Source organism: Chinchilla lanigera, unplaced genomic scaffold (genome assembly GCF_000276665.1).
Source record: "Chinchilla lanigera isolate Chin_1 unplaced genomic scaffold, ChiLan1.0 scaffold00006, whole genome shotgun sequence".
In the NCBI taxonomy this organism is placed as follows: Eukaryota; Metazoa; Chordata; class Mammalia; order Rodentia; family Chinchillidae; genus Chinchilla; species Chinchilla lanigera.
In genome coordinates, this window is record NW_004955407.1 from 25381852 (window position 1) to 25392993 (window position 11142).

The 11142-nt window shown below is 36.2% G+C and overlaps 1 long non-coding RNA gene across 1 annotated transcript; it reads right to left on the reverse strand.

Annotated features, from left to right (window-relative positions):
- Positions 1–6917: 6917 nt before the first annotated feature.
- On the reverse strand, positions 6918–9616 carry LOC102016234. The gene is made up of 2 exons (XR_259580.1): positions 9538–9616; positions 6918–7475 (listed from the first exon to the last, which is right to left on the reverse strand). It is a non-coding gene; the product is annotated as an uncharacterized LOC102016234 (long non-coding RNA).
- Positions 9617–11142: the final 1526 nt, after the last annotated feature.

Below are 11142 nucleotides of genomic sequence, written 5' to 3' on the forward strand. Positions count from 1 at the left end.
TGCGAGTTCGAGGCCAGCCTGGGCTACAAAGTGTGCTCAAGGCCAGTCTGAACTGCATAGTAAGACCCTGTCACAAAAGGACAAAAATAAACAAACAAACAAATATGAGATAGCTATCCACTTATTTATGTTGTATTCAGTTTCTTTCTCCAATGTATTATAGTTTTCAGTATACAGATCTTTCACCTCCTCTAAGTGTCCTTAATGCTGTTATAAATAAATTACTTTCTGAATTCCTTTTTTACATAGTTTGTTGTTAGAATATGCAAAAATGCTACTGATTTTTATATGTTAATTTTGTGCCCTATAACTTTTCTGAATTTGGTCACTCTTCCTACCAGTTTTTTTGGTGGACTCTTCAGGATTTTCTAGCTATAAGATTATGTCATGAACAAACAGAAACTATTTCACTTCTTCATCTCCTATTTGGATGATTTTTCTTTTTTTCTTATTTAAATTGTCTGGCTATATCTTCCAGGATTACCTTGAATTGGTGAAAGTGAACATCCTTGTCTTGTCCCTGATCTGAAAAGGAAAGATTTCAGCTTTCCACCAGAGTATGATACCAAACATGAGGTTTCTTTATATATGGTCTTCATTGCTTTGGGGGATATTCCTTTCACAGGAATATCCCCTTTAGGGAGATATTCCTAAATTCTTAAGAGTTTCTATCATGATAACATGTTAAATTTTGTCAAGGGCCATTTTTGCACCGACTGAAAGGATCACATGATTTTTATTTTTTAATGCTATTCATGTGGTGAATTGTATTTATTGATGTGTATATATTGAAATTCCCGTGGGCTGGGGATTTAGCTTAGCGGCACAGTGCCTGCCTAGCAAGTGCAAGGTTGTGAGTTCAATTCCCAGTACTGGAAAAAATAAAAAACAAAAAACAAACAAACAAAAAACAGAAATGCCCTAGCATCCCCAAGATCAATGTTCTTTGATACTGGTGAATCATCTTTTCCATATGCTTTTGAATATAGTTTGGTAGTGTTTTGTTGAGAATTTTTACATCTGTATTCATCAAAGCTATTGGCCTATAATTTTTTTCTTGTACTGTCTTTGTCTGACTTTGATACCAGGATAATGCTGAACTTGTAAGATATGTATGATGTTATTCTCTCCTCTTCAATTATTTGGAGAAGTTTGAGAAGGATCGGTATTGTTCTGTGGAATACTTGGTATAAATCAGCCATGAAGTCATCTGGCACTGAACTTACCTTTCATGGTAGACTTTTATCACAGATTTGACCTCCTTATTCATTATTGATCTGCTCATACTTTCTATTTCTTCACAATGACATCTTGATAGGGTATATATCTTAGGAATTTAGTTATTCTAGTTTATCCTCTGTAGTTTTACATTTATTCTTGGTAGTCAGTTATGAACTTTTGTTCTCCTGTGCCATAAGTTGTAATGTCCTCTGTTTTGTTTCTGATTTTATTTGAGTCTCAGAGATTTTTTAAAAAACTTAAATAAATAAAGGGGCATCTGATATGTATGAATTAGAAGAGTTAATATTATTAATTGGCTACTTATGGATTCAATGTGACCACAATTACAATTTTATTGTGGAAATAGATTCTAACATAATATGGATATTCAAAATAACTAGCATAACCATGAATGAAGTTGAAGAATTTATATAATTCAATTTCATTATGTACTATAAAGCTATAGTAATTGATATTACTTATTGGGAGTCAGTATGAAAATAGATAAATAGATAAATAAAACAGAGTTATAGCCTGTTATGGTAAAAAAAAAATCCATGTTTTAACCACCAGAGCCTATTAAGAACATCAACACATATGTGATTAACTTAGATCAACAAATATCCTAATGAGATAAAGGCATGAGATCCAGAAATGTAACACTCAAGGAAGAAAGCAGATATTGGAATCATGCAGCCCCAAGCCAGGGAATTACTTGGAGTCAGCAGAAGGTGGAAGAGAGAAGGAAAGGTTTCCTGACATCTTAATTTTAGACTTCTGGTCTCCATGACTGAGAGAACACATTTTTTCCTAAAACCACCGAATCTATGGTAATTTGCTATAATTACTCTAACGAACTACTGTAAGAATAAAAGGAAGTGATTCTGAAAACAGACCTACATTTTGTAGAGTAACATGAGCAAAAATATAGTGTCGGTCTGCTTTCTGTTGCTAATCACAGAACACCACAGACTAGATAAGAGATAAAGAAAAGAGGTTTATTTTGGTTCATATTTCTGTTTCAATTAGAATACATCACAACTGAAGTCACAAAGTACAAATGATCAGAGGCAATTACTATGGATAATTATATGCCAACAGATTAGGTAAACCAGAAGAAATAGATAAACTCTGAGAAATGTGTATCTTACCAAGACTGAACCATGAAGAAATATTTTTAAAGTTAGATCATTAGTGATTAAGGAGATCAAATCAATAATAAAAACCGAGCATCAAAGAAAAGCCCAGAATTTGATGGCTTCATGATTGAATTCTACCAAATCTTTAACAAACATCTAGTGCTAGCCTTCTTGCTGGTCTTACAGTCCTCCAGTTATGCAGGGCATCATATGGTGAAAGAGAGAGAGCAAGACAAACAGCCAAACTAACTTCGTAGAAGACCCTCTCTGTAAACACCCACTAACCCATTCATGAAGCAGAGGCTCAACCACCTCTTAAAGATCCCACCTAATCCTACTTCTTCATATTTCATAATGAAGATTAAATTTCAACCCAAGGTTTGAAGGAGACAACCCAGATTCCAACTGCAGCATACCGCAGTGCAGTGTAGTTGACAAAAGATGGCTTTCTTAATTAATGATTTGTGGTCTCTTGAGTATTCACAATGGGAAAAAATGACTTTTATCTCACATCATGCACAAAATTAATTAACTATGGATCTTAGACCTACCCACGAAAGCTAGAACAATCAGGTTTCTGGGTGAGAAAATAGGAGAATGTCTTTGTCATCTTAGGATAGAAACAAATTAAGCAAGACAGAAAAACACCCTAAAAAGAAAATAGTGATGAATATGATATGGTAATCAAAGTAATGAACACCAAAGATATTCACATCTTAGCCACCTAGATCTCCTTTGTAATGCTACATTATATTTATATTAGAATTTTATTTACTAGCATTGAAGATAGAGGAAGGAATGCAAGCTGAGAGTCAGTCCCCTTCCAAAAGCTGGAAAAAACAAGAAATAGATTCTGTCCTAGAGCCAGTAGAAAAGATTCTGCCCCCTGACACCTTGGTTTTATCCCAGTGACGCCTTAGTCAGACTTCTGAAGCACGGAACTGTAGGATAAGAAGACTGTTGTTTGTAACTGGCAGGTTTGTGGTAATGTGTTACAGCAGACATGCGGAAAAAATACATAAAATTTCACTATAATTAATAACATCTGTTAATTTAAAGGCCATTAGAGCTTTGAAAGCAAGAAACAGACAGGAAGAAGATATATTCTACAACAGCCTTGTACCCCAAATATAAAGAGAATGCCTACAAATCTATAATTAAAATATAACCAGGATCAGGGATGTAGCTCAGCAGCATAGGGCCTGCCTGGCAAGTGCAAGGCCCTGAGTTTGATTCCTGATTTAAATAAATAAATAAATAAATAACCTAATTTTAAATAAGCAAAAGGGTTGAACTGGTACTTTACAGAAAAGGAGTCAGAATGGGCAAATGAAAATGGAATGGGTGCTCAATATCATTACTAATCAGGAGTCTAATTAAATCTATATGAAATAAAGAAATAAGCTCAAGGGATGTCTATAATTAAGACTGACTGAGGAGGCAGAAGAGATTGGGATTCAGAACATAGTTGTGAGGGTGGGTATAGGCAAGAACAAACCCAGTGCTTTCACTGCGACAACATGGAAATGAGAGAACATAAATTGAGATGAAGATATGTTGTTAAATTTTTATGGTGGGACAATGCCAAATGGAATGATTTCCTCTGGAGTTTGGTGAAATCACGTGGAAAGAAGGTGCTTGTAAAGGGATGTTTAGAGGTATGCGGAGAAAATAGATGTCATAAAGAAAATGTAAATAAACATGTAAATAATATAATGGAAAAGACATTAAAGTATTGGATATGGAAACTTCAGACTTGAAAGGTAAGCCAGAGCAACTGTTTGGTGCAATCTACTAAAACTAAACATATGTTTATTCAGCAGTCCTATTTCTACACTAGCTGTACTGAGGTAGTCATCCATATGATTGGCTCCAGGACCCCTTAAAGATATTTTGAGATGCTTAAGTCCTTTATATGATGCCTAAATTTTGAGATGCTTAAGTCCTTTATATGAAGTGGCAGAATATTTCCATATACCCTAGGCAAATCCTCCCATATACTTTTTTTTTTTGGTTTTTCTCCGGTACCGGGAACCGAACTCACAACCTTGCGCTTGCCAGGCAGGCACTTTGCCGCTGAGCTAAATCCCCAGCCCCCCTCCCATATACTTTAAATTATCTCTAGATTACTTATTATACCTAAAACAATATAAATGCTATGTGAATAGTTGTTGCCCTGTCTAGAGAATAATGACCAAAAAAATAAATGTAGATGTTCAACACAGACATAATTTTTCTAAGTATTTCCTATCTGAGATGTGTTAAATCCACAGGTATAGAACTAGTATATTGAGGACCAACTGTATACCCAAGATAAATTATTAAATATGCTATGAAATGATATTATCAAACTATCCATTGCAGCTTTCTTCAAAATAGCCCCAAAACTAGAAGCATTCCAAATGCCTCAAATAAGTTAAATAGATAAATGAAGTTTCATATAGTGATACGATAGAATACTAAGTTAGAATATTTAGTAATACACAGTTACACATACACGGCCATTATATTGAGTTAAATAAGCAGTGTACATTCAGTAAGATTCCATGTATATGAAGTTCAAGAACAGAGAGTTGTTGCAGCCAATGTAGTAAACCTTTCTGAAGAAAGAGGGCTTTTGTCTGAGAAAATACATAAGGGAAATGTATAGCATGCTTAAAATATTCTGTCTTGATTTGGATCATTTAAAAATTCAGCAAGCTTAACCCTAAAGATAGTAGTTTACATAACTTACTCCATGTATATTTTAATCGGAAAGATATAGAAAGTGAGTTAAATGAAATATGCTCAGATTTCTGGAATGTAGGAAATAAGAATTTTCAACTCTGTAAAGGCATAGGCGTGTAGTAGCTAGGGCATGGTGCACAATAATAATACCCAATTGCTCTAAAATTCTTAACCAAGGAATAAGAGAAATTAGCCCAAAATTGATCAGAAAATAGACAAATTCTTTAAAATTTAAGCCATCTGTTCTTGGCATAACCGGATTTTAGGGAGATTTCTATGTCTAACAGAAAACATGAGGAGCATTTGTACACTATCACTGGCTAAGCCGTGGACCTACATATGCTGCTTAGCATCACTGAAACAGCCATTCAGTCTGGCTCCACCGTGACTCACAGGTAGTAATGATAGGCCAAGCATCTTGCTTCTCCCTCCTTCTGCTCTGGACCACAGTCTGTTTTCTATTTAACTATGTAAATACCAGAATTCTTCTGGAATAGAATGTGGTCCAAAACCAGACATCTTACCTGGAAATGAAAAGTCTTCAAAATAGTCAATATAAAACAAAAAGAGAAGTGATCCAAATGTAAGTGGGTGTATAAAATGGATAAAGCAGTCTTCAGGTCTATTTCAATGGTGGGGCACTTGCCCCACACATGCAAGACCCTGTGTGTAATACCCAGCACAGCAAGAAGGAAGGAAGGAAGGAAGGAAGGAAAGAAGGAAGGAAGGAAGGAAGGAAGGAAGGAAGGAAGGAAGGAAGGAAGGAAGGAAGGAATAAAAAAAGGGAGGGAGGGTGGGAGAAAGAGAAAAAGGAAGTGAAATGAAGTTAAAAGAAAATGCCATGCTTAAGGTAAGTAATATTTTTAGTGCTACTTCTTCCCTGACTACCCAAGTACAAATATGTGAGCTTGTCCCACACTCTATGTCACCCATCTTCCTCCATGGACGTGGATTGTGGTTGGCAGAAGGGCAATAGTCTTGAGCTCCCTGTAAAGGAGAGGCCAAATGGCCAACATGAGCGATTTCCAAAAAGTGCAACATGGAGACAAGCTAGTCCATTAAACTTTTGACTACTGAGTTAATAGCACTCCTACTTTAAATCATATCCAACAGTGTTGATCAAAGTTACACAAAATTGTCTAAGAACTAAATCCAATATTACTAAGCTTGAAACACATAATCACACTCACTTCCTCAACTTGAACTTCACAATATTTTTAGTAAACCAAGCACATTGCCTGGTAAGCAGTAGAGGCTCAATAAAAATTTGCTGAATAAACAATCAAGAACTGCACACATTCTGTCAGGGTGCCTGCAGTATCCCATATTACTGCCACCCCCATCTATACCTCTAGAAACTGTTGATCCTTCCCTAAATGTGCAGACATTGACAATTCATGAGTTACATCCTAACCACTCCCTGAGTTAAAGTTCTCTGTCTCCTTTGTGCTCCCATGGAGATTGCTGTGCTACTGTTTAAAACTCACTATATTCTTCATGATTCGTGCTTATATTCTCTCCTCTGCTGAAGTAATCCAGACCCCCACCATAATTCATAGAAATTGACTTTGTGTGTTCAAAAATGATCTCAGCCCACAGAAACTATCCTTTATGCTTCACTCCCTACTTACCAGAAGTCCCTTTGCTTTTTGGGGGGGGATGGTAAGGGAGTGGGGTTTTTTTATTTGTTTTTTCTAAGTAAATCTGAACACATTTCTATGTGTAGGTTTATGCTTTGTTTTCAAAATGTATATTTGAAACTCTTTTCATGTATGTTTGACTTTTACTATATTTGCTGTACCATTTTTTAAATGAATGCTTGCTTCTGTATTCAAATATCTATTATGATTTACTTATTCGTGAATATAAGGCTTCCTCCCCTTTACATCCAAAAACAGTGCTCATAAATATTAGTGAATATTGGTTTTATACTCGTGTATGAAAAGAAAGTCCGCGTCACAAAGTGTTACAGGGGCGGAGATATAGCTCAGCAGCACAGCGCATGCCGGGCAAGCGCAAGATCCTGAGTTCGATTCCCGGTACCAAAAAAAAAAAAGTGTTACAGTCCTTGGCTTCTGATTGATGGTCAAGCTTCCTTATTTTGTCATATATTCAAAATCTTTGAGTCTGTGGGATTTTCTCTCAGCAGTTTTGTGCAGCTGATAGGGTCTGGAGTAATGTAAACCCTGAAGACAGTGGCGTGGGCCATCACCTGAGAACTAAGTGGGCACATGAGACCTGCGGCTGCCGCTTTCATGGTACGCTTCATCTTCCCTTCACCTTCAAGGCATTGCAGAAATAGCTGTTTTCAGTTCAGAACGGTTTTGTCCTTTCAGGTGAGCATTACAGATTGAGGCCATCTGTTTGTTTCAGCTCTGTTACTGCTTGCTGTTAGGGGAGAGGAGGGAAAGGAGTCAAAATGAGGACGGAGTTTTCCAAAAATAATTGAGTCTCACATAGTTATAGTCCTACTAGCGTAGAAACTCCAATAGCAAAAGAGCATTCAAAGAAACAATCGCCAGGAAATCAATCATGCAAACTTGGAAAATCTCAAAGGCATGAAATTCAGGGCCATCATCCCCTCTAGCTTCCAACATTTATGTCTGTAAAACACAGCATCCCACTAGACTTCAAGCTCCAAAACAGCAGGGAGGCTGTCTTGCTAATCACAGCATGCTTAACCACAGTGGAAACTCAAAGTTGGGGAAAGGAACGAAGACAGAAGGGAGAGGGAAGGAGAGAATGGGAGGGATGAAGTGAAGAGTTATCTAGCTCTCATTCTGTACTGGAAATAAACTTTTCCTTTTAAGTAACAACCACAATCTGTCCCATAAGAGATTGGTCTTAGATAATCATTGTAAGAGTCTATAGACCTTTTTTCATGTCATATATTTATTTTCAGAAACCTCGGTACAGTTCCTCTGTCTTTGCACTTCATATTTTTCATCAGACTGTCTTTATATCCTTGGACGTTTCAATATATTTATTAATATATTCCAGGACACTGTAAGGTCGGAAGGAAAAAGGTGAGCAATGTTCACAAATTCGATTAAGGTGTATAGACTCTTTGTTAGAAGCTTTTCCCCTGAAGAGAAAAATCATTTTCAAGCCCTCTTCAATGCATGTTATCATATGATGGGAATTAGAATATGCAACTTCAACAACTACTCATTGGAAAAATCATTTGAGACACAAAGCTTACATCAATCACCTGAAATATAATTATCATTGCTAAATTACTATTTTCTATTATCTGGAAGACAAAAAAAGTTTCCTCTTGGTTTCTAATTTTAAATCTTGTAAGTACCAAGGAGGAAGGCCTTTCAATGTATAGACTTCATACAATGTAAAATTCAACTGTAAAACCATTCTTTTAAAAGAGATGTGAAACACCGTGAGGTGTGAAATCATCAAGAACCTAGTGTCTTTTTTTAACAGCCTGCCATGTCCACTCATGAGTTTGCTTTCAATGTAGTCCTGAAGCAGCACAGTAAGATTCTGAATAACAGCATGCACCAAATCTTATCCTAAAGTACATAAAGCATTTTGACACATACGTTCACAACAACAGTCTTCAGTAGAAAAGGGAACAGTGAAAGTTCTGAGAAACCCGGCAGGAATACTTCGTAACGTTCAGTGGTTTAGATGAGTTGCTAAATTCTAGCTGCAACAGTGTATGTAGTTCACATGAAAAATAACTTTATTCACTGCGCAGATAAAAAGTCCCTTTCAATATGCTCTATTTGGGGGTAATTTTGTGACTCAAACAGTTTGTCATATTTCCCCAAGGATGCCTTAATCATTTCTCTCTTTCCCCCTCTAAAGACCTCTGAAAATCCGGTTATGGGTCATAGGTGCACATATGTTGCAGAAATAGTCAGAACATACATTTCTCAGCAAATAATTAGGAGTGGAAGAGTAGGTCTTTGTAGGCTAAATTATAGTTTTTCCATATATTTGAGGAAATTTCTTAAGACACTATTTCACAATAATTCCTTGTTATTCATTGAGGAATCAATGTCTCCAACCAAAGTATTAGGATTCTGAGAGGTTTTTCTCCTTTGTGCAGTTCAGCCAAAGGGCACCATCTGGAAAAGTAGCGAAATCTAGAAAGGTTTAGTGGGAAAATGTTTACATTTTAAATAAAAATCCAAACCTTCACAATTCTGCCAATCCAGGAAATGTCTGGATTTAGAAATGGTTACTATAATCCAATAGGGTATTTAATGAAGAATATAAACAATTTCTGTGTGCTCTGAAACCAGAAGTAATTTAAAATATCCTGTACATCATTTCTGGAAGGGACAATAACCTTCCATGTTTTCTGATACTTTCATCTCTCATTCTCTATATCAAAGAAGTGAAAAATTCTCCTTATTGACAAATCTTCTAATTATTTCATCAAATGTACTTTTAGTCTGGAAATAGAAATTCATAAAGTGGCACTCACCTGTCTTTATCTTTTTCCTTGCATTTACTGCCTGTGTGGTCTTTACAGTCTGAAATTCACTGAATCAGAAGGACAGAAATGAACTGGTAGAGAACAGGGATTTTTGTTTGTCTCTGTCAGCTATTACATCATGTTAACTTCTAGACAAGGGGTGCCTCTGTCCTGTTGCTTTTGTGTTTCTGTTTTCAGCTAAGAATCTCAGAGCCCTTTTTGTCTGTTAGAATTCTCCTGTCATAATTCCTACTGGTCTCCTATGATTCTTAAGGTTCATCTCTGTTATTACACTTCCCAAAGAGGATGGTCTCCTCTGTAGATAATCTGTTAATTTTCATATTGCAATGTATATACAATAGCCAGGAGAACATTTGATCTACTTCCTTTCTTGTTGACAATGTATACTTACTGTTCAGAAAGATTTTTTTAAACCCCTTTTGAACCATTCCTTCTATGCACTAGGATCTCTAATATGGAATCACACTGGTTTTTTTCTTAGTTGCTTTTTAAATTTGCATCATGAAAGATTAGAATGATATTTGTGAGTGCCTGGAATCTGCAATCCCTTCATTGTTTTGATTTTCAAAAATAGGTTATTTGTACACTGTTTCCTCTGACCAAACTCCCTGCCTTCCCTTTTTCTAGCGAGCTCCCTGTCATTCTCCTAAGAAACCTATTATGCAATCTTTTTTCCCTGAAGCCTCACGGTCCTTCACCTTTATGTGTTCCTCTACTATAACACCTAGCATATGAAATGAAAATTAATCATGTAGACTGTGAGGGTTTTTTTGTTGGTTTTTTTGTTGTTGTCATTTTGAGACAGAGTCTCACTATGCAGTTCAGGTTGGCTTTGAGCTCACTTTGTAGCCCAGGCTGGTCTTGAACTTGGAATGATCCTCCTGCCTCAGCCTCCTGAGTGTTGGGATTACAGGTATGCACCACCACACCCGGCTAGACGGTGAGTTCTTAAAGAGAATTCTATTAACGTTGAAATCTCCAATTCATCATACAGTATATTCAATCATTCATTTATTTAATAATATTTTTCAAGGGTCTAATATATGCCAGAACTCAAGGGATTCAATGCTCACTTGTGAATGAAACAAACATGATCTGCGCTGTCTTTGAAGCTTTCATTTTAGAAGGATGAGGCCTGCGAATGAACAAGTAAATAAACAAACTAGATAATTCTGTGGTTAATTATTGTTAACCAATTCTAAAATGTAGAAAACAGGCTGTCTTAAAGTGTGATGAAAAAATGTACTTGGCGAGGCGGGTGAGATCTTGCTTGGGTAACATTATTTAAGCTTCAATCTAAATGAAATTGAAAACTACATTAATATCTATACATAGATCCCACAAGCCTCTAGCAGTTGCAAAAAGCTCAGCAAGCCCAGAAATAAAAAGAGTCCTACGTGGGTAGGTCCTAGCAAGTAAAGAAAACAATTAGGTAATTATTAGCCAGACGATTGATTAAGTAAGGCTGTGAATGTCATAGTGAGGAGTTTGGATTTCTTTTTAGTTTAATTACAAGCCACTGGAAAATTTTGAAAGTAGTGACACAATTTAGCTTGCATTTAAAACCAAAAGCATTTCATGTTTGTTGAATGA